Raw genomic sequence first — 25,669 nt, 5'->3', positions numbered from 1 at the left:
AAATCCATCCAGTATTGTAACATGGGTGATTTTCACTGCAGTGCACATCTAACTATTAACATCGATGGATTTACACCATGCAGTAACTGTTCCCCAAAGTGATGCATACAGAGCACTTAGAAGTAACACAGTTCCTGCTCATGTTTCTCAACAGTGGCATTTCACAGCATCAAATTTAACAACAAATTTGAAACAACTGGCAGAAGGACCTTTTTGCTTTCAACTTCCTCTCAGTTACATATACCAATCTGATTGCTCCTTTAATAGAAAATCTCTTCAAGAGATACATGGCTCTTTCTTCAAGTTACCCTACTTTGTACCTGGAGATTCCAAAGCAGATGCAAAAGCACTATTTGCTAATAAACTATCAGGCATCAATAATGAGGCACAAATAATTTCTTCAGAACTGCTCTCCATTAAAGACTGATCTTGCATGGAGTTATGTGCTGCTAAGCTATCCCCAAAATCCTAAAGTTTTATCTCCTTTTATGATTGTCTCTCAGACATAATGACTTTAGTGCCATGCTTGGAACTTTACTGCTACTCTGCTTTGTTGCACAGTTTCCTGATTTTTTAGTTATCTAATTAATGCTTTAGTTGGATTTGAACCACATAAATGCAGCTATTTCTTCTTAAAAACTTAGAAGAACCCTCACAACCAAGCATTTCCATACTGCCTAAATGCCAATTTCATGCTCTGAACAAGAAAAACATTTATTATTGGCAGAAAGAAGGTGGAGGTACTAAACTAACACTTTTGCAACCTTTCTAGTTTTCAAATTTCAGTCCCCTGTTAAATGTTGCTCAGCACTCATAAGAGTGGTGAATTGACAGAAAAATTGCCCAGTTTCACTGAGGGTGATGTGAGGACATACAGAGAGAATTTCCATACCAAAACTTTTGATTACAGATGACATAAATTTTCAGCTGTGCTGTAACCAGTCTGCATCTGATCGACATAAACATGCATCTTTTTTTGGAATCCCTGGCCAAGGAGGTCCCAGGATATACCCACTGTGGATATTAACATTGGTATGTCCATCAGCATGTGAGTAGGGAAACACATCAGCCTGCAGAAGTATCCTTGAACTGCTTCTATATTTGCCATTACTGAGGTACAGATAATGTTGGGAAATATCTTGGGTTTTTTTGGCCTGTACTGGGTTCACCAGATATTTCAAAATCCTTTTGAAATAATTTTAAGTAGCTTGTAGACATGCAGTGCTGCTTTTCTTCTTCCTGATGTACAAACCAAGGATCAGAAAACAGTTGCATCTATCAAAGCACAGCTGCTTTATCTTCTTAAGAAATGTTTGCTTTTTGTTGTCAAATCCACTCATTTAAATGCTAAATGGACGGTTAAGGAGAAGGCTTGAATGCTCAAGACATGAACTGAGACATGGTTAAATTACAGAAATGACAGTATGTACAGATGTCTTGGCAATGTTTAAATCACAACTCCACACAGTTACCCAAGCACCTGGATTATAACAATTGTTGTTATTTCCAAGGGCAAAATAAACATAATCTATCAAAAACATATTAGAAACTCCAAGTAGTTGCTCATTAACAAGGGGGATCACATTCACATTCCAGCCATCAGATCATGGTTAAATTCAGGAATTATTATAGCAGCAACCTGCTTTGCATTTCTGTAAAATATACCTATACCAGAAATTAAAAAATATACCCAAGAAAATATCCAGTCTTTAAAAAGGAGGAAGGGGAATAACTGACACTTTTCACTGCAAGTTGGCTTGCTGAACTGAGAGATTAATTCTTGAAAGCACTGTATTTTGTAATCCAGAACAAATATGTTCCAAAATGGAGAATAATTAGTTTCATCTTGCAAGGGCTGACACATAATTGTTACTGAAGAATGTTGCTATAATGAAGACATTTGTACTTCTGTATTAACTGACTAAAACAATCTGAACAAACCAAGCTAATCAATCTTTAATTTCTTTTCAGGCCATGCTCCTTCACAGTTACAGGCAGTAACTACAAGAGCGGCAGAGCACTGTTTCTGCTGCAAGAGAGGATGTTCACCTGACAGTTCTTTAGATGCATTACACTGTCAATTTGAGGACATGTAAACAACATATCTTTAAAAATAGTTGGTATAGAACAGCCAAGGATTTCATAATAAACTTGCAGTGTTTCCTCCTGCTCCTCACATGAATCAAGGTTTCAGACCAATTGCATAGTTTCACTTGCTGTTGCAGAATCTCTCCTATTTTATGGAGTTGTATATGATTCATTAACTCTTAAATAAACAGTGAAACATTGCTGCTATCACAAATATATCATTTGGGCACAGGAGAATTGGTAGTGGCTCTCTGATTTCTTTCACATTCCAGCAAAACTGATTTACAAACTGACACAGTGTCCTAAAGAGTTAAAAAGCATCTGCTAGTATCACTGAAAGCAATTGATAACTTTTTGGTGAGCTACCTACACTCCTCAATCTTGGAGAGCCTGTCAGTCTGTCTATCTGAACCTGGCACAAAGAAGAGGCTCAAATCTGGTCAGCCTCAAGGTACCAATACTCATATCAAGGTGCCAGCAGACCTAGTTTGAACATACACCCTGCAGCTCTTTGTGCTCAAAATTAAATAAAAGAAAACAGATTCTGACCTCAATCACAATAGAATGAACTCCAAGTAATGTCATCAAAATTGAAAAAAAATCAGAGCAAAACGATTCTAGATTTATATTCTGAGGTCAGAATTTGGCCTCATGTTTTGTTCCCACTGCAACTCTACAGTTATAAATATATCAGCCACAGAACAGAGTAATTACAAGTGTCTCTTGGGACTGGACTAACTTATATTTAGATTCATTTGATTTGCTAAGAAGCCTGTTGTCTGTCCTTCATCTCAGCCACAGCAGTCTTTGCCTTAGAATCATCAAAGTTGAAAGAGACCTGCAAGTCCAACTGTCCACCCAGAACTATGACTTTAGTCCCTAAACACTAAACCACATCACCAGCACCAGACCCAGGTGCCTCTTGAACATTTCCAGGGATGGCAACTCCATCACCTACCCCAGACAACCTATTCCAGTGCCTGACCACGTGGCAGAGAAAATATTTTTTCCAGTTACTGATCTGAATTCTCTTGTCTCAGCTTAAGGCAATTTCCTTTTGTCCTCTCACTGCAGGCACATCAGGAGCAACCAATCCCCACCTCCAGCTGGAACTTCTTCAGTTAACCAAGACTGCTGGTAGATGATTGAGAGGGGTTTGGCAAGTTCTTCCATCATTACTATGGGGTGGATCCCATCAGGTGCCATAGGCTTGTGTCTAACTGGCATAGCAGGTCACCAACCACTTCCTCCTGGATTATTTGGGCTTCACTCAGCTCCCTGTCCCTAACTTCTAGCTCTGGGGGCTACATATCCTGAGGACACCTGATCTTGATATTAAAGACTGAGACAAAAAAGGCATTAAGTACCATTTTCCTCATTCTTTGTCACTACATTACCCTCTGTACTCAACAAGTGATGGAGACTGTCCTTTTGGAGACTGGCCTTCCTTTTGCTGCCAATGCATTTATAGGAAGTTTTTTCATTGTCCTTAACTGAAGACCAAATCAAGCTCTAGCTGAGCTAGAACTTGGCCCTTCTATCTTCTCCATCCATGGTCTTACTGCATCCTGACAGTCCTGTGAAGTTACCTCGTCCTACTTCCAGAGACAACAGATTTATTTTTTTCCCTAAGTTTCAGCCAAAGTTCTCTGTTTAACCAGGTCAGTCTTATTCCTGTCAACCTGTCTTTCTATATGTGAGGATAGCCTGCTTCTGAATATTTAACAATTCCTTTCTAAAACACATCCATCCTTCCTGGACTCCTTTGCTCCTCAGGGCTGAGTCCCAATAGACTCCTGTCAAACAATCTCCTAGACATGCCAAAGTCTGCCTGCTGGAAGACCAAGGTGAAAGTTCTGCTGGTGTTCCTCCTTACTTCACCCAGTATTGAAAACTAACATTTCATAGTTACTATGCCCAAGATAGCCACTGACCACCACATCACCCACCAGTCCTTCTCTGTTCACAGTCAATGAATCCAGCAGAGCACCTCCTCTAGTAGGCTCATTTACCAGTTGTGTAAGGAAGATGTCTTCCACACACTTCAGAAACCTTCCAGACTGCTTTCTCTCTGTTGTGTTGTATTTCCAGCGGACACTTGGCAAGTTGAAGTTGCCCACAAGTACTAGGTCTGGAGACTGTGAGACTTCTGCCAGTGCTTGCAGAATGCCTCATCAGCCTGTTCATCCTGGTTGGGTGGTTTAACAGACTCCCACCACACACCCTGCTGATCTTTGTCCTGATCTTCACCCATAGGCACTCAACTATGTCATCTTCATCATCATCACTGTCAATACAATCAGAACACTCCTTAAGGTACAGTGCTACCCCAACCCCTTTGCTGCTTTGCCCATCTCCCTTCTGAAGAATTCATAGGCATCTATTGCAGCACTCCAGCCATGGCAGTCATTCCACCAAGTTTCCATGATGGCAAACACATCATAGCTTTTCTGCGGCACAACGGTTTCCAGCTTCTGCTGTTTGTTATCCTTGTGCACTGGTGTAGGTGCACTTCAGCTGGGCTGTCCATTGTACCAACTCTGGTATGTCACCCTCACGCTCATCTCTAGAGAGCCTGGCCTTATCCCCTTCCCCTTCTAACCCAGTTAAAAGACTGACTGTATTGCTACCAGCAATGTGACACTGTAAAGAGACAGAATGTAAACCTACCAAACCAGACTGCTCAGTTACAGTTATTAAAAGACAAAGATGTTACTGAAATTTTTGAGCTATCTGAATCTTTCTGCAAGAAGTATTTCCAAATGAGTGAAATGGCAGCCTTGATTCATATGTAGGATGAGCCCCTGTGTGCTGCCATAATGGAAGAAAATAACAAAAGGATCATTTTGGTTAGGTTGACATTTGAAAGTCTAGAGTTCCCCAATATGTTCCAAGAATGTGCAAGCAGCTTTTAAATGTTTCAGTCACACAGCAAAGTTCCTTTAGCTCAGAATTACATATGTAATTGGGAAATAATACAGTGGGGCTTAGATAGGCATGGTAACAAGCATTGTGAATACGACTGTTCCTGTACCTCTCAGGAGTTTGGGCCATACATGCCACTTTTGTACCAAGGGATGATGTACACGTGCAGAAAAGCTGCCCCAAATGTTCTGGTGAGAGATCACAGAATTGTTAGGATTGGCTGCCCCCAGCCTTTAAGTTTTCAAATGGTACCTCCTTGTTTGTTAATAAAAGGTCCAGCAACACACCTTTCCTCGGTGGCTCCTCCACCACTTGCATCAAAGAACTTCCTGGACTGTGTGTGCTGGGCTGTGTAGCCCCTCCAGCAAATACCAGGGTGGCTGGAGTCCCCCAGGAGAACCAGACCCTGTGCCTCATCAACTTCCTTCTCCTGACCATGTAACCTACAGTGAACACCCACAAGAGTGCCACCCAAATTGTACCTATCCCTCAATTCTTACCCATAAACTCTCAGCTGGGTAAAGCTTGATACATTCCAGTTACTCTCTCACATAAAGAGCAACTCTAACACCTCACATCTCTGACCTGTCCTTACTAAAAGGCAGATTCTCATCATACCTATCCATGGCAATATTCCAGCCATGTGTGCAATCTCACCATGTCTCAGCAACTGCAATGAGATCATGGCCCTGCGTACACATATATTTTGAGTGGTTATTTATTTTTCATGCTGCATCCATTTGTATGCAGGCACTAATATATATTTATGTATATATATCTTTTATACATAAAATAATAGAATCAAGAAGCCACATTGCCCGGGAGGGGTGTAAGAGGACTCACCACAGCCATAAGCACTTATGATGTGTTTTGTGCTTGGATCCTCAACTCCAGGGGCAGCCAAGGTACATCTGACTCTGCAGTGGTTGCTATAACCTGCTTCCCAGGAGGAAGCAATGGCACATCGTTGCCATTTGCACCCTGCCTACCAAGTCCTTCAGTTTAAAGCCCATCTCACCAGACTGGCCAGAGTGCTGCCAATGATTCTTTTGCCCATTTTAGCCAGAGGGAATCCACTTCCCCCGTAACAGGCTAAAAATCATAAAAACACAATCCACTGTTATAGAAGCCAAAACCACCTTCATGCTTTTGGCCACAAACCCAGACACTGATTTGCACAACGTGTCTGTCTCTGGCTGTCCTGCTTTCCCTAGCACGGAGGACAGAGAAGGAGATGACTTGGGCACGCGGATGACTTGTGGTATTTTTCACCTGTCTTGTCAGCACTTAATAGTCTTCCTTGATCCCATCTAGTTTTTGGCTTGTGGCATTATTTGTACCCATATGAAAAAGTGAGGGGGGTAGTGATGTGTGACAGGTCAGGGTACCCTCTTGACAACACCATGGATCCCAGCTCCTGGAAGGCAGGATAACCCTTGTGACTGTCTTTCAGGCCAGCAGAGAACAGCTCAGTGCCCCTTAACAGAGAGTCACCCCCTACAATTCTGTGTTTCTTTTTATGGTAAAGTCCTGCTGGCGAGGTTCTCCTTGTTGGCCTTGTTCATGGATATATAAAGCCTTTGAAGCAGCACATCTGCTTGTGGACCACAGCAGCATAATAGAACAACCACTATTTCCTTGGCGTGCCAGTCTCCCCATACTCCTTTGATCTTTTTGCTTCGGTTGACTTGCTGGAAAGGCTACTTCTCACATAAAGCAGGGCTCTCTAAAACTTACAAAACTCAATTGGCCCAATGTATTCCTGAAGGTTTTAAGAAGGACTTAAGGTCTTTCTTAAGTCTTCATAAAATAGAGGGATTTTTTTTTTCTTTTTGAAAAGGGCCATATACCCATGGATCTCCGTGGCTATCAACTTCATTTGTTACATTTTCTTAATTTGCTGTCAGGTGATCTGCTCCTGTGCTGGAGCGAGGATCCAGATCTCATCTACCCATCATCAAGCAGACCTACAGCACAGTGCCACAAAAGCAAATCATGACATTGATCTTTTGCCTTATTTCTTTGCATATTCCACCTCCATAACTGCAGAGAGTGTCATGGTCTTCCTCTCATGACTCACTCTCCAAAGGCACAATTACAACTCCTATCTTCTCAAAAAGCTGGTCACATGGAAATATATGCTGAGCATCTTGCAGTGATTACCAGTAAGGTAATGATTTACTGGTTTAAAACATGGATGTTCTGATGTCATGATGAAGGCTCTAATTTAAATCCTGCTGATAAAAAACCTGTTCTTTGCATGATGGAAAAAAAAAAGGAGATGGATTAAGAAAGAGAGATTAAAAGTTAAAGAAAGTAACTTAGGTGGGAATAAAAGACTGTAACTAAACATCTGAGATGAATGCCACAGGCAAAAAGCTTATCTCATTTGACATATAAATCTTGAATCTTCTTACTTCAATATGCATCACAAGGTAGGCAAGTTGAAGTAGCAAGTAGACCTGGAGTAGGTCAATGGTACAAGTGAGAGAGGAAACAGAAGAAAAGTCATTATACACATGGTCTTTGTTGCCTGATTTTCTCTAGGCAAGAATCAGAATGCATAAGGTCACAGAAAGACAATGTTGAGGAGCCAGAGAGAACAACCTGGCCTTTTGTCTGCCACATTACCAGGAGTTCTCAACTGGCCCACAGTCCTCCTATCTGTAACATGCAAGGAAAATGACTGCCTAGTTAAACCTTCAATGATCCAGATGCATGACCAATTTTACCTCCTCTATTTGTATGGCTTGAAATTTTGCTCTACTCAAAGCAGCTGTTAAGTCCTTTGGCAACTGCGCACAGAAATTTTGATGCACATTTGAAAATTCTTTTACAGGCCCCAATCATAATTCATTCTTTTTTAAAAATACATGTGGAGGGAAAAAAGATTGCATTCTCCCTTGTCAAAAGGATTGACACTATTCTATTGCAAACACAGCTTAAGAATGTAACAACCTGGTAAAACAAGTACTTTCCAATTTTATAATAGCTATAAAAGTAACCAGACTCTAACAAAGTTGAGAAGTTAGGTAAACCACACCGGTCCACTCTTCCTCCTCAAAGCACAAAAAATTGCAAAAGACGCCCTTTGCTGCAAAAGCATTTATCCTGAGCTAAGCCAATGTGTAATGTTTTCATAGTATGTTAGTCAAGGAAGTGTCTATCTAAAAGGCCAATGAAAACAATGTTAGTTTTGCTGGACTTTGTTCCTCAAATAAATAAGTAGATAGCTGCAAAATATTAGGCATAATCTACACTACCGTGTACCTATATCATCATGATACTGCCCTCCCTTCTGCTGCCTAATCAGAGGGAGCAGAAGAAAGGAAAACAATCTTGAGATTATATGGCTTCCTTAGCAAAGTGGTGTACCACTTCCTTTTTAAATAGGAATACCCCTAACAGTGTTACTCTTCAGTAACATAAATCAGCAGGCAGGTCCACTGTCAGTTCTTCAACAAAAGTATTCATGTGCTGTCCTGAAGAGAACACTTAAAGGCAACAAGTTACAAATCAGAAAATTGTTCAAAGCATTGCAGCATTTGAACATCCCTAACAGCTCCCTCTGCTGCTCTATTTCAAGAAATGTGTGATGGCACTAAAATCTGCAATTTAATTGTCAATTTCACCACAAGGCCAATCTTGTAACACCAATATTGTGAAACAGTATGCAAAGTACCTGAATTAAACTCTTCCCAAAGTCAGAGTACAGAGACTTAAATTCCTGCCCTGCAAAAGCCAGATCCCTTGGACTTTGAGCAAATTTACAGAGGCTGTTACTTGACTGCAATCTAAACTCCTCCCCTTTACTGATTACTTCTGCTGCTGCTGCTTCAGAGGAACAGAAGAGAAACTATGAAATGCCACAGAGCAGAACACTCTTGCTGCCTGTTCCAAGCAAAGGTAGTTTTACTCCAGTCAATTATCAGCCTGATAAATTCATTAGAACAGCTCTGTAACTCTTCAAGGCAAAGAGAACACTGACATAGAAAGCTGCAGAGTCATGATTATGTGTCAGTATAATTCATCTGCCATGGAAGATTCATTTTCCATATAGTAACAAAATTTGTTTGTTGGATTGCTGCATTTGAGCAAGTCTGTATGGCATTTACATACATATATATATATATCGTAAACTAGCTTGGAAAAATATTAGAATACTTAGATCAGAAACCATAGTGCAGGTGCAAAATGCAGCCTCTTCTGGGACAGAAAATATAGCAGCCATTTGGCAGTATAACAACTTAGGAAGGGAAAAGAGAATTTATTAACCCATTGAGTGAACATAAGGAAAAAGTATATATATTTGTACAACACTGGAGCCTGGCCAAGTTATCAATGGAAAAGCATTCCTCCCTACTTGTTAATAGTCCTGTTCATACAATAGTTACAATGAACTGACAATTTCTGGGCAATTATGTGGTTTTGGCTCTCCATGCTGAGTGTACCACAGCACAGTTTGTACTGTCTTTAACTCCTGATGTCTTCAATACCAAAACATTCTGGCTGCCCATTAATTTCACAGGAACACTGGAAGACACATGCAGCTCTAAGGGCCCCTCTTCAGAAGGGCTGCAAGAAGCAACAAAATGAAACATTATCAGGAGTAGCAAGCAGCACAGTCTTGGTGATGCACTCAGAACCAGACTTCCTGTCTGCAGCACACAGATATTCCAGCAGTTGGCTGAAAAACACAGGCCCCACATCTGACAAAATTCATCATGACACTAACAAGCAGCTGTAGTTGACAGGTTAATATCACAAAAGAAAATTTTTCTCTTAAGATGATTACTGTGCTAAATTCATTTTCATAGGCCATTAGAAGAAAAAGGCAACTTTAACTCCTCACACTGCAGCCCTTTATGTCCTCTAATGCAAGGTGTTTTCTGACTCTGTGCCAACTTACAAAGCTCGTATGTGTACAACAATATTTTCAGTGCATATCAGGAGATGATTCATAAAAAGAAAGCCATTTCAAATTGTTCTGGAAAAGGAACCAGAGTACACAGGAGTTTACACTCACAGGTGACAGCAATTTCCAAGAAATTTTAGGTTGTATCAGTAGACACACACATGCACACACACACATGCAAATTCAAACACAGGAGTACAGGGAAGGCTGCTGGAGAGCTATCATTGACTGACAGGTTGTGGGTCCAGCATAATTCCAAACCCGGAACACAACCCATATAAAGAGAATTTGAATATTTTCATTGCATATGCCCCATAACTCTTATGTTAACTGATAAAGTATAGGCCAAAGATGCTTGGATTTACAAGGCACTCAAAACCTACAATTGTCTGTGCAAAAGGAGCCACTATCATTTAAACAGATCATTCCAGTATGTCATTAATAGATGATAACATCTGACTCTTCAGATGTCATGGGGTCCATCTGGTACCTGGAAATCAAAGAAAGCTTAGCCACTAACTTCCTTGAAAATAAGTCTGGAAAATCAATAAGCAAAATATCCTACCTCTTTCAAAGAAAGAAAACCTTAAGCAGAATAAGAATATATTAATGTCATTAGCAAAGGACAGTTACAGAAAAAATTTCAAAAGATTAAATAACTAGACCTACACAAATGACTTGTAAGATACATTCCAGACCAAGTAAAATTTTGAAGAAAAATAAATCAATAAACATGAAATGCACAATTGGATAAAAAGTTTTGAAAGAGAACAAATTATTTTAAGACATAACTAGCCAAAAATAAGTTAATTTGCTCTGTCATCAAATTCAGCTGAAGAAGGGAGGCACCCTGATTTTACTGGAGTAAATTTTTCTCTTTTACAAATTAATTACAGGGTTAATACCAACTGATTCCTTCCCTAAGTGGGCATCCATCATTCAATTCTGAAGTAAGGCAACAATAAGAAAGTTAATTGTTTCATTCCCTGCTGTAGCACCTCATTAACATGAATGCTTTAATTTTTCTGGGATGACCAATTTCAGTAGCCACTGAAGCTACAGTACAATCTATTTCAGCATTCTCTGTGTTCTTGCTCTTTATTCTTTTAGCTCACCCACTCATAACAACTTGGCCTGCCTGACTTTCTTTGCCAGTTATTCATTTGGCAGTTGAGACATTTTCTACTATTTCAACTTAGTGCTCAGCTGTATTGCATCATCAAGAATAATCTATACCCTCGTTGTATAAGACTTTTGTAAACATCTCCTCCCACTTTCAAAATCAAAGAAAACTCTTAAAACTTTCCTACTTTACTTTATTCCTTCAGGCAGTTAAATTTCACCACACTCCTAGAAATTAATGCTGTGTATGGCATTAGATTGAGATGGTCCACTGCCGTGAATTATGTGCTGCCTCTTATACATTCCCAGCATCCACTGTAAGGCTTATCCAAAGAACCTTGTTTTTCTGCCATTCACACAGTTGCATGATCAAATCATTAATAATTTCTGAAAATTTAAAAGCTACTCCAAGCTTTTCCTTTTCCTTTGAGACCACTAGCATTAAAAGTAAACATTAAGAGAGTTTCACGCTTCTGCTTGAAAAAAAATAAAAGAAGAAAAACCCAATTCAAAATGTGGATGACATTGAAAAGCAAGTAAAATATAAATTGGAAACTTTGTGGCTAACTCTCTTGGAATAACCATGTTAGAAAAAAAGCACTGCGTGGAGTTCAAATGTGGTATGCAGATGATAAGTTTAATAGGTACCCTTAAGCACATTCCAGACCAAGTAAAATTTTGAAGAAAAATAAACCAATAAACATCAAATGCACAATTGGATCAAAAGTTTTGAAAGGTAATTTTTTCAGCTTGTCTCTGGCTAACAAGGGGAAATGGGTTATTAAAGACGCAGTACTAAGAAAGAGCCATCTGCCAAAGCCTGCAGAGGCTGGCTGGTTGAATTAGTGTCTGGGTCTACAGCTGAGAGGCCTTGTACTCATGTCTCTGTCTATCACAGTCAACAGGAATTAACAATAGGAAGTTTAAAAAAGAAAGCAGTGTCCATTTCGCTCTGCAGAGAGTACTGGAAGTTCCCCTACTTGCCTTTTGGGGATCATATTCTGACAAACAGGTTGTTAGTCAAAACTTTACTCACTGGGTAACAGAATTGGTCATGGAAGGCAAGAGCTTTAAATTCCTATCTGCCTGAATAAATCTAGACCAGATGAATATATACATTATAGAGGAGAATGTGGGGAACATATAGCAGCCAAGAAGAGAGAAAATATAAACAAGAGAAAGATATTATTTGTTCTATTCTAGAAGAAAATATTATGAAGAAAAGGAAAAATAATCTGAAACTAGTAATCCTGATCTTCAATAGCCTAGTTTTCATAGTCAGGCATACTACAGTGAAGGCAATTTTCAGTTTTAAATAATTTAAAATTATCTGGGATTTGATTAATAATCTGGATTTCCATCCTATCTTTTCCTCTTTGCCTACAAGACATATCATCCAAATGTATTTTCTGAACAAGTAAGCATGTATAAGTAGCTACACTTGAAGAGGTTTTATGGACAAGGATTTTGCTTGCCACACCTTCTGTTATTCCTCCCCAGAGCCACCTGCCTGTGTCTCCTAGCAGCTGCCAGCTACCCGGCCTCAAGGGGTTTGATCCTCACCAGATACAGCAGAGAACATTTTGGCAGGTCAGATTCAAGCTAGTTTGCCATCTAGGGTTATACCACAAAATGCCATTTAAATGTAGTTACATGCACATCATAAACTGTAACACTTGTTCTAAGTGACCACATTATAAATGTTGACAGAAGGACTGCAGTTAGAGAACTGCAATGAAGGGATACAGGCTTTTAAGGAAGTAGAGGCAAGCAGGGTTATGTGGGGAATAACCTGCTTTGTGAGAGCATTTGAAATGCAAACAGGTCTGCCTTAGGGCAGGACAGGAGTCAGTGAAGAGCTTCTGCATCAAGATTAGTGGGCAGACCAACACAGGCACTGTTAAGGTGGGAATGTGCTATGGCTTGCCTGCTCAGGAAAATGCAGATAATGTCTTCAGCAAGCAAGGAGAAGTTTTCACTGCCTCTGGTCCTCAAGGGGAGCCTTAACACCCTTAAGACCTCTTGAAGGAGAGTCCAGCAGGACTCAAGCAATCTATGATAATTCTTGTGTTCCTCCTGGAACACATAATGAAGGAGCCAAGAAGGAAAGGTACTCAGCCAAGTCTGATTGTTACAGAAGATGGAAGAACTGTTAGGAAACATGAAAGTCAGAGGCTGTCTTGGCTGCAGCGACTTTAAAGTGGTTGAGGGCAGATCCTAAAAGGCGTTAGGAAGGCAAAAATCAAGACCACAACCTTGGATTACACAAAAATCCACTTCCATCTCTTCAGGGGTCTGCCTGGAAGAATGCCATGGGATAAAATCCTGTTGAGAAGAAGGTTCCAGTAGGGCTGGCTGATATGAAAGGATCACCTCCTGGAACTCAAGAAAGGTCTGTCCAGACAAGTATGAAACAAAGCAGGATAATCTTCCAGGAGGCCTGCATGGATGTGCAATGAGCATATTGCTCCTAACAGGAGCTGAAATCTTGGAAGGTATGTGAACAGCAACAATAAAGGATTTTACAAGTAAACAAACTGCAAAAGAAAAACAAAGGAAAATACATGTCTGCTGCTAAATGGAGCATGGGAACTGGTGACAAATGACAGAAAAGTTAGAGCCTTCCTAGGCTCAGTCTTTACTAATTAAATGGGCCTTTAGAAACCCAAGGCCTCTAAGACCAAAGGAAAAGTACAGAAAAAAGAATCATTACCCTCAGTGGAGGAGAACTGACTTAAGAGAAGGTTAAGCTATGTGTTATCTAACATCCATAAATCCATGGGGCCTGAAGGGATGCACCCAAAACTGTTACAACAAGGCCACTCTTGATTATCTTTGAAAGGTCATGGTGATCTCATGCTGCTAGAACCTGGGAGAAAGCAAAGATCACTTCTGTCTTCAAGAAGGCTGAGTTGAAAATGTGGGGAATTCCAGGACACAGAGCCTCACCTCAGTGTCTGGGAGCTATTGGGAGAAAATCTTCCTGAAACACATTTTCAAATACATGAAGGACAAGAAGTCTTTATTAAGAGCTGTCAGCATGTATTTATAAGGGGAAAACACACTTGTCCAACCTGATGGCTTTTACAATCAGGTCACTAACTAGGCAGATAAAAGTGAGGACAGAAGCTGATGTTCTTTAAATTGACTCCAGTGAAGTCACTCTATCTCTGCCACCACAGAGAAGCTGGAAAAATGAGGGTAAGAAAAGTGGATAATGACATGGATGGAAAGTGGGTTGAGCTGCTGGCCCATAGAGTGGCTTGAAATCCAGCTGGAGGTAAGTCATTGTATCTGTATATGTGTATCTCAAGGCTCAGTACTGGGGCCAATACAGTTTAACCTTTTCACCAATGATCTGGTATACTGGGTCAGAGTTTGAAGAGGACACAAAGCTGGGAGGAGTGACTGACAAACCTAAAGGTGCCGTGCTCCTCAGACAGACCTAAAGAGGCTGGAAAAATAGGCACAGAGAAATCCCATTAAGTTCAGCACAGGTAACTGCATAATATCGTTCCTGGGAAGAACAATGGAGGCACCAGTACACTTTGGCAGCTGAGAAGCTGGAACACAGCTTTGCTGAGGAGAACATTTGAGCTCTGGCGGACCAAGCTGACCACAGGTGAACAGTGTGCTCTCAGGGTGAAAAAGGCCAACAGCACCCGCGACTGCATTGAGGAGAGCACTATCAGCAGGTCAAAGGAGGTGGTCCTTCCCTCTCCTCAGCCCTGGTGAGACTGTACCTGAGTGCTCAGTCCCGTTCTGGGCTCCTCAGTAGCAGAAAGGATTTAACTGAACAGTGTCAGGCAGAGGACCCAAGAGATAATGGATGAAGGAACTAGAACGTCTCTCATGTGTAGGGAGGCTCAGAGGTAGGACTATTCACTTTGAAAATGGAACACTCAGGGGGTTTTATCTATGTGTATAAGTACCTGATGAGAGAGAATGAAGATGAGGGGGCAGATTGCTCTGCATAGTCCAGCTGGCAGGACAAGAGGTGGCTGGCACAAATTAAGACATGAAATACCACAAGACCACTACAAAATGAGTTTTTGCTCTGAAAGGGGTCAAGAACTGGAACAGGTTGTCCAGAAAGATTGTGGAATCTCCATCCACGGACTGGACAACCTGTTCTACATGGTCCTGCTTTGAGCAGGATGGTTGGACAAGATGATCTCAAGAGGTGTTTTCCAGCCCAAATTATTCTGTGATTCTAATTTTGTCGAGTACAGCCCCAAATGTGAGGATCAGTGCCAGAGAGCTCATTGTCTTACCACACTGCACTCATAACCTTTAAGAAGCACCTTTACACCAGACCTGCTAGGGTGTGATTTAAGCATGATCACTTTAGGAGATGAGGAGGCCTGTTCCCATTAACCAACCTGGAGCTGTACTGCACAGCTCCCATCTGGACTTGCACAGCTCTAGAAGTACTTCGAGAGAATAACTTAGGTACCAGACCTAGACCAAATGCTACAGATTACAGGTATCTTGACAGGTTCACAAAGCAATTCATACCCCAACAGCAAGAGGGGAATGGACAAACACTTGCACTTCCATCCAGCAGCAGAGCCTAGAGTGGAAACAGATTCAGGGATGCAGACAGCTTAGGCACATGCTCAGCCAAGTACCTTGGTGAAGGCAAAGTATGTCTTTGGCACTGAACAGGTTGTTTTCTCATTGCTGGAAGAGTGAAATCTAGTTTTGTAGTTAGCCACTGGAAACATTTGTAAATATCTAGCTTGCAGTCTGGGGCCAGAAATTTAATAAGTGGCAGTTTACATTATTACAATATGTATCACAAAATAAGTCTGAAAAAGACTTGTTCAGTTCAAAACTTAAATATTTCAAAAGTCAAACTATTAAAAGAAATGGGGACTGAATTCTCTAAAGGAACTGTATTTTAATAAGACCTTTAAATCCATTTGTGGCCTCCATAGCTATATATCCCCATGATACTGAAAGGACTACAGTTCATTAGCTGTTACTATTTCCAGTGAGCTTCTATGGGTTTAACTGCAGGATAAAGCAAGAATCGAAATAGCTTTCAAAGGTGGCTGCATTTTTTCCCACGATCACTGCAGCTGCTTGGCACAGAACTTTTTGTCAAAGCAGAAATCCAGTTTTATTGTGCCGTGCACAGACAGGGTTTGGTGCACTACGGTAGTACTGGTGTACGTCTGAGGATCCCACCTGTTCAAGAAAATTTCTGTTTTGGCTAAGCAGTCACTTAGCCAAAGTGGTAAGCGGCACTAACTGCAAGTGGTGGAAAGAACTGTTATGGTTTTTTTTTTTTTTCATCTATTTTTTTGTTTTGGCCTAAACACTCTGACATATTTCCAATCATTAGTATATTGCTCCCAGTTATGCCATAAAGAATCAGCCTGTCTTAGAAAGGTTTTATAAAAGATTCAGATTTTACATTCAAGAGTGTCACTGAAAGTCAATGATATTTAGAGCCTGACTGTTTCCCCTATATTTATGAAACCAAGCCTGATGATAAAAAATATCAGGGGAAGTTGCACTACCAACAAAACACAATCCTGATACAAAAAAATATAGCTTTTGTTAATTAGCCCTATAAAAACACACATACAGAAAAACCTGCTCAAAAAAATTCAAGGAAAGTCCTGTTGTCACCAGCATTCACTTTGACAATTAAAAGATTTTTATGGTTTCTTTAAAGAGGAACTATTAAGACATTGTGAATGAAGTTTTGTGTGCTTTAACAGCTGAGGCCTTATAAGAGGAGACATGCTAGAGTAAGCTTGGGCAAATGACAGGAGAGATTAACAAGGAAAACCTTCATTTTAGATAAGGCTATATTCCATGTCATAATTTTCTCATCTTGAATACATACAACATTGCTTGCTTTATGTCAAACGTTTCAGCTCACACACAAGCAGCTGAATCCTTAGAAAGACATCCTCAGTGTCCTGCAGCCCAGTTATCTGCAGGAGGCACAAACTATGCAAAACCAGAACTTTATCTCAATGCTGGTGACAAAGACATGAGTGAATAATGCTAGTTTCTTTGAGTCAACAAGGTTCAGTTGTGTTTAGGGCTTTCCTTCTTTTCTCTTTTTCTGCTGTTGGTATATCAGAAGACAATTACATTATTGTAATTTTTTAAAGTTTCTTGACACCTTTTGCCATGCCTTGGGACATTTATAGAAGTCTGAAATCTCTGTGGCATAAATGTATCATGTTAGTTAACTGATATTCAACCAGCTCCAATTACAACACAACCTGAATACTAAAATTATCATTGCTTTTTGCTCAAAAATTTTGGGTCTGGCTGTGACTGCTACTGTGACATAAAATGTTTTCAACATATGCCTGCCCAAGGACAATTTATCATCTTCTCTTTTCTTTGCCAGGAAAATTAATGCAGAAATTCTCAATTCCCAAAACAGTAGAAAATTGAAATGCATAAAATAGGGAGTCACCACCAAGATAAAACAGTAGTAAGATTGTAATTTGTGAGATTTTCATTCTTACCAGAATTCCCCAAGTCAGAGAATATTTTGACTCCTCCAAGACAATCTCTATCATGCAGATTGCTGGAAATTGGGAAATAGCATATTTCCCTTTCCCTTTCTTACACTGAACAATGAACATTACCTGTTTGGCTGAATGGACCTTTGCTTTGACCTTTACAGACTTGCTTCTTCAGATTGTGTATTTAAAAGCCAGGGATCTCGAAACAAACGTTCAAATTGTGATCTTATGGGTCCAGAGTAAACAAACACCTGGGCAAAATCTTTCTGTTTGATCTACAATTTTAATCCTCCCAGAAAATGCATCAAGCATTCTCTTGGAGGGCTAGAAATGCATGGGATTTGGAGTCTTTCTAAAGCCTTTCAGTTTTCATTCTCTTTACTCCTGCATATACGGAGCTATGAGTTTAGGAAGAGGTAAAGAGTAAGCTTGGCATCACTGCCACTACCATGCGTTTGTGACCTGTTTCTGGATCCACAAACAAACAAACAAACAAACAAACAAACTCAATTCAAGAAAAATAATTTTTACTTAGAATTTCCTACCTGAACAGCTACTTACACACTATGTAGACTACTTTGGTTACCTGAGATTTGGCCTTCAATTTGACAAGTGAAATAGTACCATTTACCATGCCTTATAGGGCTCTTGAACAATTACACCTCATTTAAAAAAACCAAACAAAACCAAGACTTAAAAATCCAAAAGAAAGGCAGTCAAGAAACGCAACTAATTCTAAAGCATATAAATTCTAAACGGATGTGTTGTCATAATAGCTAAATATTCATTGGCACTTTTCTAAAAGATATTATGTCATCCAGCATGTGATTTGGACGTGTTTCTCCTGCTTAGTACTATAGTCAGCTTCAGGGATTTGTCTAGTAGAGGACTGAATTTTGTCTGTTAAGTCTGGTTAGAGTCAATGCTGTACAAATTGACAGCAAAAATCACTATTATTTCACCATGCTAATGTTGACAGTATACATTCATTGGTCAACTATAATGTTTCTCAGTTCACCTGAACATCATCTTTTTAAATGAAAAGATACTTCTTTCCATATCCAGATGAGAGGTTAGTCTATCAAAGATATGCTGTTCATTGTCCTCCCCTTCCCCTCTAACTATTAATTGACTTTGATTATTCCTTTCTCGGTTATCTCTGATTCCTGCTGATTACTCAGCAACCATCCTTTTGTTTCTAAATGAGTCAAAGTGCCACTGATTCACATTATGAGAAGGAAATGCAAGTTTCCACTGCATATTTTCAAGCATATGAAATGACACTGCCGTCCTGAAATTCCTAGACGTGATTCACTGTGAGTTGGAAAGAAATAAAAAATCCCCTGTGTCAGCACTGTCAGTAAAGCCTGTTTCACTCCATAGTGTTGCTGAGAGGCTCTCAGCATTTGTAAGGTCTTTCCTAATCTTTGAGTTTCCTGCAAGTGTTATTTTCTGCTCAGTAATACAAAACAGTCACTGAACAGGTATCACATATACCCCCCCTATTACAAGCATTCTAAGCATGACTCAGAGGATTTTCCAAGTGAAGCTAATTTCTGGAATGGGAGACACATGAAACACTATGTTTCATCTGTGTGTCTAGGAAATTCCTATGTTCATTTGCACAGGGAGGAAGCTACAGCTGTGGAAAATCATCTGCTGGACAGCATCTTGGGTGAGTCTTCAGGGAAAAGGAAACTATTTAGGCCTTGACTTTTGTGGTTTTTCTCTACTGGAAAACAATTCTTCCAGGTTAAATGTGTAATCAAAAATTGTGTAATGACTTGCGGTTTCATATAAACAGTGTCAGGCACTAAAAATTATTTTATATTTTCACAGTCCACAATATGCACATGTAAGTTTTGTGGCACTGTAATGGAAGAATTTGTATTATAAAGGCTGTTTAATCCCTGTGACACAGAGCTTACAACTCAGGCCAAGAATGACTGTCAGGCTGCAGAGCCTTTCTCTGGGGAGCCTGTCATTAATGTGAGTTACAGGGTAGTAACAGTTGCCTGGTGTCTCTCAGTCACTGCTTAGGCACACAGAGCCGACATTGAACACTAGGGTAGGAGAAGGAAAGTTTATTGCCTCAATACAGCTTATGCAGACCTATCCACATCCACATGGCTTGCAGAAGGTAACAGAGAAAGCAACTGTTTACAGTATTTCTTTTACTCATCAGCTCTGTTTGTAGTTCAAGCATTTGGCCCTGCCACAGATACATTTACAAGACTGGCTTTAATATTTTGGCTTTGAACACCAAAAAACATATGCAGGATGCCCTTTTTTTTTTTTCTCTGCAAGTAGTTTCTGGAATGTGTTGGTTGATGGTTTTCAATCAAAACTGCTCAGCTAACAGTCAGTTACAGCATTAAGAAGAGAATGAAAGAGAATTATTAAATTCCAGATTCTGTTGTATATCTGTGCAATTCCAGTCAAATAGAAAGCAGATTTTCATGAGGTAACTATCCATAGTTACCTCTGCACAGAGGTAACCTATGGATAGATTAGAGACTGTAGATGAAATTCTACAGCACTTAAAAACCATGACCCTGTGAAGTTGTACACCTCTCATGAACAATCACAGGTTGGTTTTTTAAGGAGCAAGAAAGCAAGTCACATAGAAAGGCCTGTGCTGGTGGACTGGGAAAACACAGCTCCCAGTTACCAAGGTCTCAACACCAATTAGCTCTCACCACCTACAGACATTCCTTATATTGGTCATCTTTATAGAAGTGTTTGCATTGCTGCTCTGAAAATTCAAGGCTTCTGCTTTGATTTTTCCAGGACATTGAAAAGGTGTAAGAGGGCATTTTATGCTTCCTTGGATAGACCCATAAATGCAGAAAGGAATAACCTGCCAAAGCTTCTAAGTTTTGTTTAGGTTTTCTGAAGTCAGGCAGTCCCCTGGCACATAACAGGTTTCCATGCTAGAACCACAGCACAGATTTGCCCTATCGAAGCATGGAGCATAAGCTGGTGAGTATCCATTTTTGTTGAGTTGTTCTAGTGTTTTCAGTTACTTTATTTTCTACCATTCAGTATGGACCTATGCATACTTCAAAAACTTTTCAGCTATATACTTTTCAAAGTTTCCATTAGCTAGGAAGTTGTAGAAAACCTGTCTTGGGAGTACTACAGGACTGCCAGCTACTATGAACAATTCTATGCTCAAACACCATTTTTGACAGGAAAACAATTTTCCATTTTCAATTTTCCATAAACAGGGAAAAAGCTCATTACTTTAAACTCCTTACTGGAACATTAAATGAAGAAACATGTTTTACAGCAGTGTCACTAGTATTTGTGTACACAGCACCAGCTGTGAATCCTGTGTGGTAGTGATAGTTTGACAGCTATGACAAAGGCACGAATGAGCTCTTTTCCCTTAGTGAACCAATTATGACTAAACCTGCTTTTAGGAGTAATTCGGCTTCTTCTGAATGTAGCACATAAACTTAAATCTGTTCTGTTTTAATGAATGGCTGAATTACTCTATCACAGTCTTGTGGCACATATACAGTAAGCCTTGGGTCCCTTTGCTAAGGACAGAGGGACAGTGAATAAGCAGAAGGTTTGTGTGGGCTGTAGAAAAGTTTTCTAATAAAATTAACATTGCCCTTAACAATGCAAAGACTGGCAATGGTGCAACACTGACGTCTGCTTTTTTCTCCTCCTCTACTTCCCAAGCAACCTAATATGTTCATGTTCAGGGTTGCATGCACTTACATTTTTCAAAAATAAAAATGTTGTTGTCCCTCCTACTTAAAGTTCTCTGTTAAGGTCCCAGGCCTCTTACAACCCTTAATAATCAATACACTAGAAGAAATACAGCTGTCTTTTTCAGAATCACATTATAGTCTAGATTTCAAGTTGCTTACCTCAAAGTTCTGAGTACCTAAGGAACAGAGTATTGACAATCCTCTGCATAAAGGAACACAGTGGTGCACATACCACAAAAATAGTGTATACAACAACCACAGAGCTAAAGGGAAGGCACTCAGAGTGTCTGAAATGAACTCCCTTCAGAATGACCCCCATCGTCCCTACCTTTAACTTCTTTGGTATCACCTTAACACCGTAAACATACTCATGCAGAAAAGAGATATGTAAGATGCAGTTATGCAGACAAGGACTAATCATGTCATGCACAGCAGTACCAGTGAGTGTTCAGCTGAAAACACTGACCAAACAAATATGATGCAGAAAAATCCATCCTCACAGCAACCATACTAAACTGCTTTGCTTCCTGTTATATAATATAATAATTTTATATATATATATATAAATATATATATATTTGTATAGATATTGTTATATATATAACCTTCCCATTATATATATATATATATATATATATAAAAAATTTTTCTTCCTGTAATCTCTTGCTGACTTTTTTTCCTATAAGCATGTAAAGCATCTCAAGGCAGAGAACTTCTGCAGAACTAGGCACAGAAATATAATTGTCTTTTAATGGTTAACACACAAGTGACTTAATCACACCTATAAATACTCCTATTGAAAAAGTTTGATGGTTTTCTCTGTGGCATTATCAGAATGAACACTTACAGGTTATCTGAATATATAATTCTTGGCTTTGTGTTTAAAGACAAAATAATGAAATTATTTAGGTTTGAAAAGACTCTTGAGATCAAGTTGAATCATAAACCTAACACTGCCAAGTTCATCACTAAGACATGTGCCCAAGTATCTTCCACACGACATCTACACGTCTTTTAAACACCTCCAAACGATTCAACCACTTCTCTGGGCGGCTTGTTCCAATGCTTAACAATGCTTTTCATGGAACAATTTTCCCCAATATTCAATCAAAACTCCTCCTAGCACAACATGGGTCTATTTTCTCTTGTCTGGTTGCTGACTACCTGAGAGCAGCAGCTGACCCTCGCCTGGCTGCAACCTCTCATCAGGTGGCTGTAGAGAGCAATGCCCCTCTCAGACTCCTTTTCTCCAGACTAAACACACCCAGGTCCCTCAACCACTCCACATAAGACCCGTGCTCCAGACCCTTCACCAGCCTTGTTGGCCTTCTCTGAAATCGCTCCAGCACCTCAATGTCCTTCTTGTAGGGAGAGGCCCAGAACTAGGCACGGGATTCACGGTGGGCCTCACCAGTGCCAAGTACAGGGGGAAGATCATTGCCCTGGTCCTGCTGGCCACATTATTTTTGGTTTTTAGCTGCATAATGGCTTTTTTATCCAAGTATTTTCTACATATCTGACTTTTTTCAAAAAATACCTATAAAAGACATGAGAACCTCATTTAAAAGTGACTAATAAGTTTTCTCCCTCCTAAAGTTTCTGCTCTTGCTCCATATACATAATCTATATGAATTTAGGAGGCCAAATTTCTACTTAAAAGAGGATGGAGAAACTTAAAAGAGAGTATTGATGTTTCTGTCTGAAGCAAAAATCTTCTCCTAGACTTAGGACTTCCAAAAGTCCCCTAAGAGCCACACTAAGCGTCACTCCAGCCACTCAACAGTGAAATCAAACTGAGGTTGTTGTTTAAACCAATTAGGACTAAATAATTTTATTTTCATGCCTCTATGATCACTCTTCATTCTGATGACTTTTACCATGTATCTGGTGCAGGTGATGTCGTGTTATCAGGGCATACATCTCTTCCCTTGGCCAGACTGTGCATACAACATGCCCCAAAGTACCAATGTTGTGCTCAGAAGACTGACCTTAAGGATGAAAATACATTTCTCAAAGTAGGGAGTACCATGAATTTTCTACAATATTTCTGAGCTTAAACAACAACTTCAATTTGGTAAAAAAACATAAGCAAGAGGTAGTAACTAAAAAAATTTATTCCTGTGAATCTTATTTTATTTGTGTTCCAAACAATGAACCAGCAAAGTCATTATGATATGTAAATTCTTCTCCTACATACATTCTGCCTCGCAGCCTGTGACACAAAGTCTTTTTTAGAAGGTTTCACATAAGAAGCTATTCTTCTTGTTCATCACAGGAAGGAATTCACACATCACTGCAGAATGCAGAGTGCTCAGTTCACAAAAACCCACTTTCCAAGGTAAAGTATGTTCAAGGTACCACATTTCCCACACTTTTTGAGTTGGGCACAAGCTCAAGCCCAGCATGCCTACTTAAACATTGTAGACATCGGCTGTGCTGTGAAGGTGGCTAAAGAGAAGAGGTCACAAGTCCAGTTAGGGTAGAAGTTGTGGTCACGGCATTGCTGAATCTCTGAGAGGCTAATTTAAGTAATTCCCACAACATATGTACTGACAATGTGCTGGAAAGCTGAATTCCTTAAGAACAAGGGAGATGGCAGATATTGGACAAACTACCCCAGTTCCTACATGGGACACCATTTCTTGTGGGTGTTCTGTACTTTTTTCTTCCTCCAAAACCAGCACCAGACTGAGCAGAAATCCTGAAACCTTTGCAGAGCCAGTTAATACATCCCTTTCCGCTCAAATTTTCACTCCACCACCATTCATGCCACCACTTAAGTAAATTTCCTTTTATTTCCCTCAAGTTTGAGACACAGAGAATGGAGGAAGAAAGCCACCGAGACCTGCTTCTTAGTCTGTTAGCAAAAGTGCTTTGTAGCCCTTAATGACTACCACAATACTGAAAACATGTCACACTAAGCATCAGACTCCCAGTACACATTCTCCAGGTGAGACAGCATTCCTTCATACCAGCAGAGCCAAATCCTTCTCATGGAAAAGCAGAGAATACACTAATAAATTTGCACTTACTTTCTACTGCACATATTTTCTTCTATCATCAAAACTAGATTGCAGAATGGGTTAATTCATATGTCTGAGCTGGCAGTGGACCTTTAGGTACCTCAAATGATACACAGAGCAACAGACCAAGGGGATACACTGAGGAAGGCTTGTCAGTGATATGGCTTCAGGACCAGACTACTAGTCTAGACTACTCCCAAGCTTCAGTCCCTATTATTGTAAAAGTAGAATACTTAAACTAATCAAGGCATTTTAGATATCAGATACAAATAGGGAATCAAATTCCTCCAAGATATAATCAGTCAGCAAGAAAGTAATTCAATGCCAAGAAGACCAGATTGCTAACTGCTAAACTGCATCACTCGCCATCCAGATGGACTTAATGCAATTTTCATCAATCTTTTGTGATGATACTCTTGAAGCATGCTAGGTTTGTGGGCTGGTTCATATGCCAGCTTAGGTTACTCTGAATCACCTGTTAGATCCTGAACGACAGGGGCAGGAAAAAGGTGCGAGGAGGAGGAAGCTCAAATGTGCAATCTAATAGTAAAATATCTACCTGATATTTTCCAAGCACATATATTTCAAGACACCAAACTCTCTAAGAGCATAGCTGTGCTGCTGCTATAACATTCGTATAGGCACAGTATTCATAAAGTTTAATAACTGACAAAAAAGCTGTAGCCATAGGACAGTCTGTATTTTGCAGAATTTTCTTTATGTCATTGACATAAATAATTCAAAGCTCTTGGCAGGCACATCCATGTTGAAGGAATGACCAAGAAAGGGCAGCAACAGGGACAAGTAGGTAAACCTTACAAAATAAAACCCTTCCACAGACCAAATCCATCAATAATTCACAAAGGTGCAAAGATCAAGCAGAAAGGATTGTTTGGATTTTACATTCGTCTTCAGGTGGTAGACTACAGCTGCATGCATCTAGGACTGGGTGACTGAATCACCAGTTAACAGACAGCAATCTGACTTCTCCCTTTGGTGCCTGGCAAAGCTTTGTCTTAAAAAAAAATGGAAACATACCAGCTATAGAGATTGTATATTTTTGATTGTGGGGTGGGTGTGCATGAAACAATGGCAGCTCCTAGATAGTGCAATTGCAACAGCAGCAAAAAAATGAATAAAAAGTGTGTGCAGGAAATGCCAGCAAGCACCACTTTGCCCACACTATGGACACTTCCTCGTACTTTGGAACAGGAATAAGACAGACATAACTGTAAGAAAAGAAAACTGTAGAAAATTCCACAATAATAACTGTAAAAAATTCTACAATACCACAATACTAGGAGGAAACCATAGAAAATTTTGAATCATATCTACAAAGGCCCTCCAGAACCTTGGTCTGCTTTAGTAGGT

General features: G+C 39.8%; 1 protein-coding gene across 2 annotated transcripts in view; it reads right to left on the bottom strand.

The window, feature by feature from the left end:
• MOB3B (MOB kinase activator 3B) overlaps positions 1-25,669 on the bottom strand; it is an 86,735-nt gene that overhangs the window by 18,586 nt on the left and 42,480 nt on the right. The window lies entirely within an intron of this gene.

Source organism: Zonotrichia leucophrys, chromosome Z, assembly GCF_028769735.1.
Source record: "Zonotrichia leucophrys gambelii isolate GWCS_2022_RI chromosome Z, RI_Zleu_2.0, whole genome shotgun sequence".
Taxonomy (NCBI): Eukaryota; Metazoa; Chordata; class Aves; order Passeriformes; family Passerellidae; genus Zonotrichia; species Zonotrichia leucophrys.
Note: the sequence above shows the minus strand (reverse complement) of the source record. Positions and strands in the feature narration are given on the sequence as shown.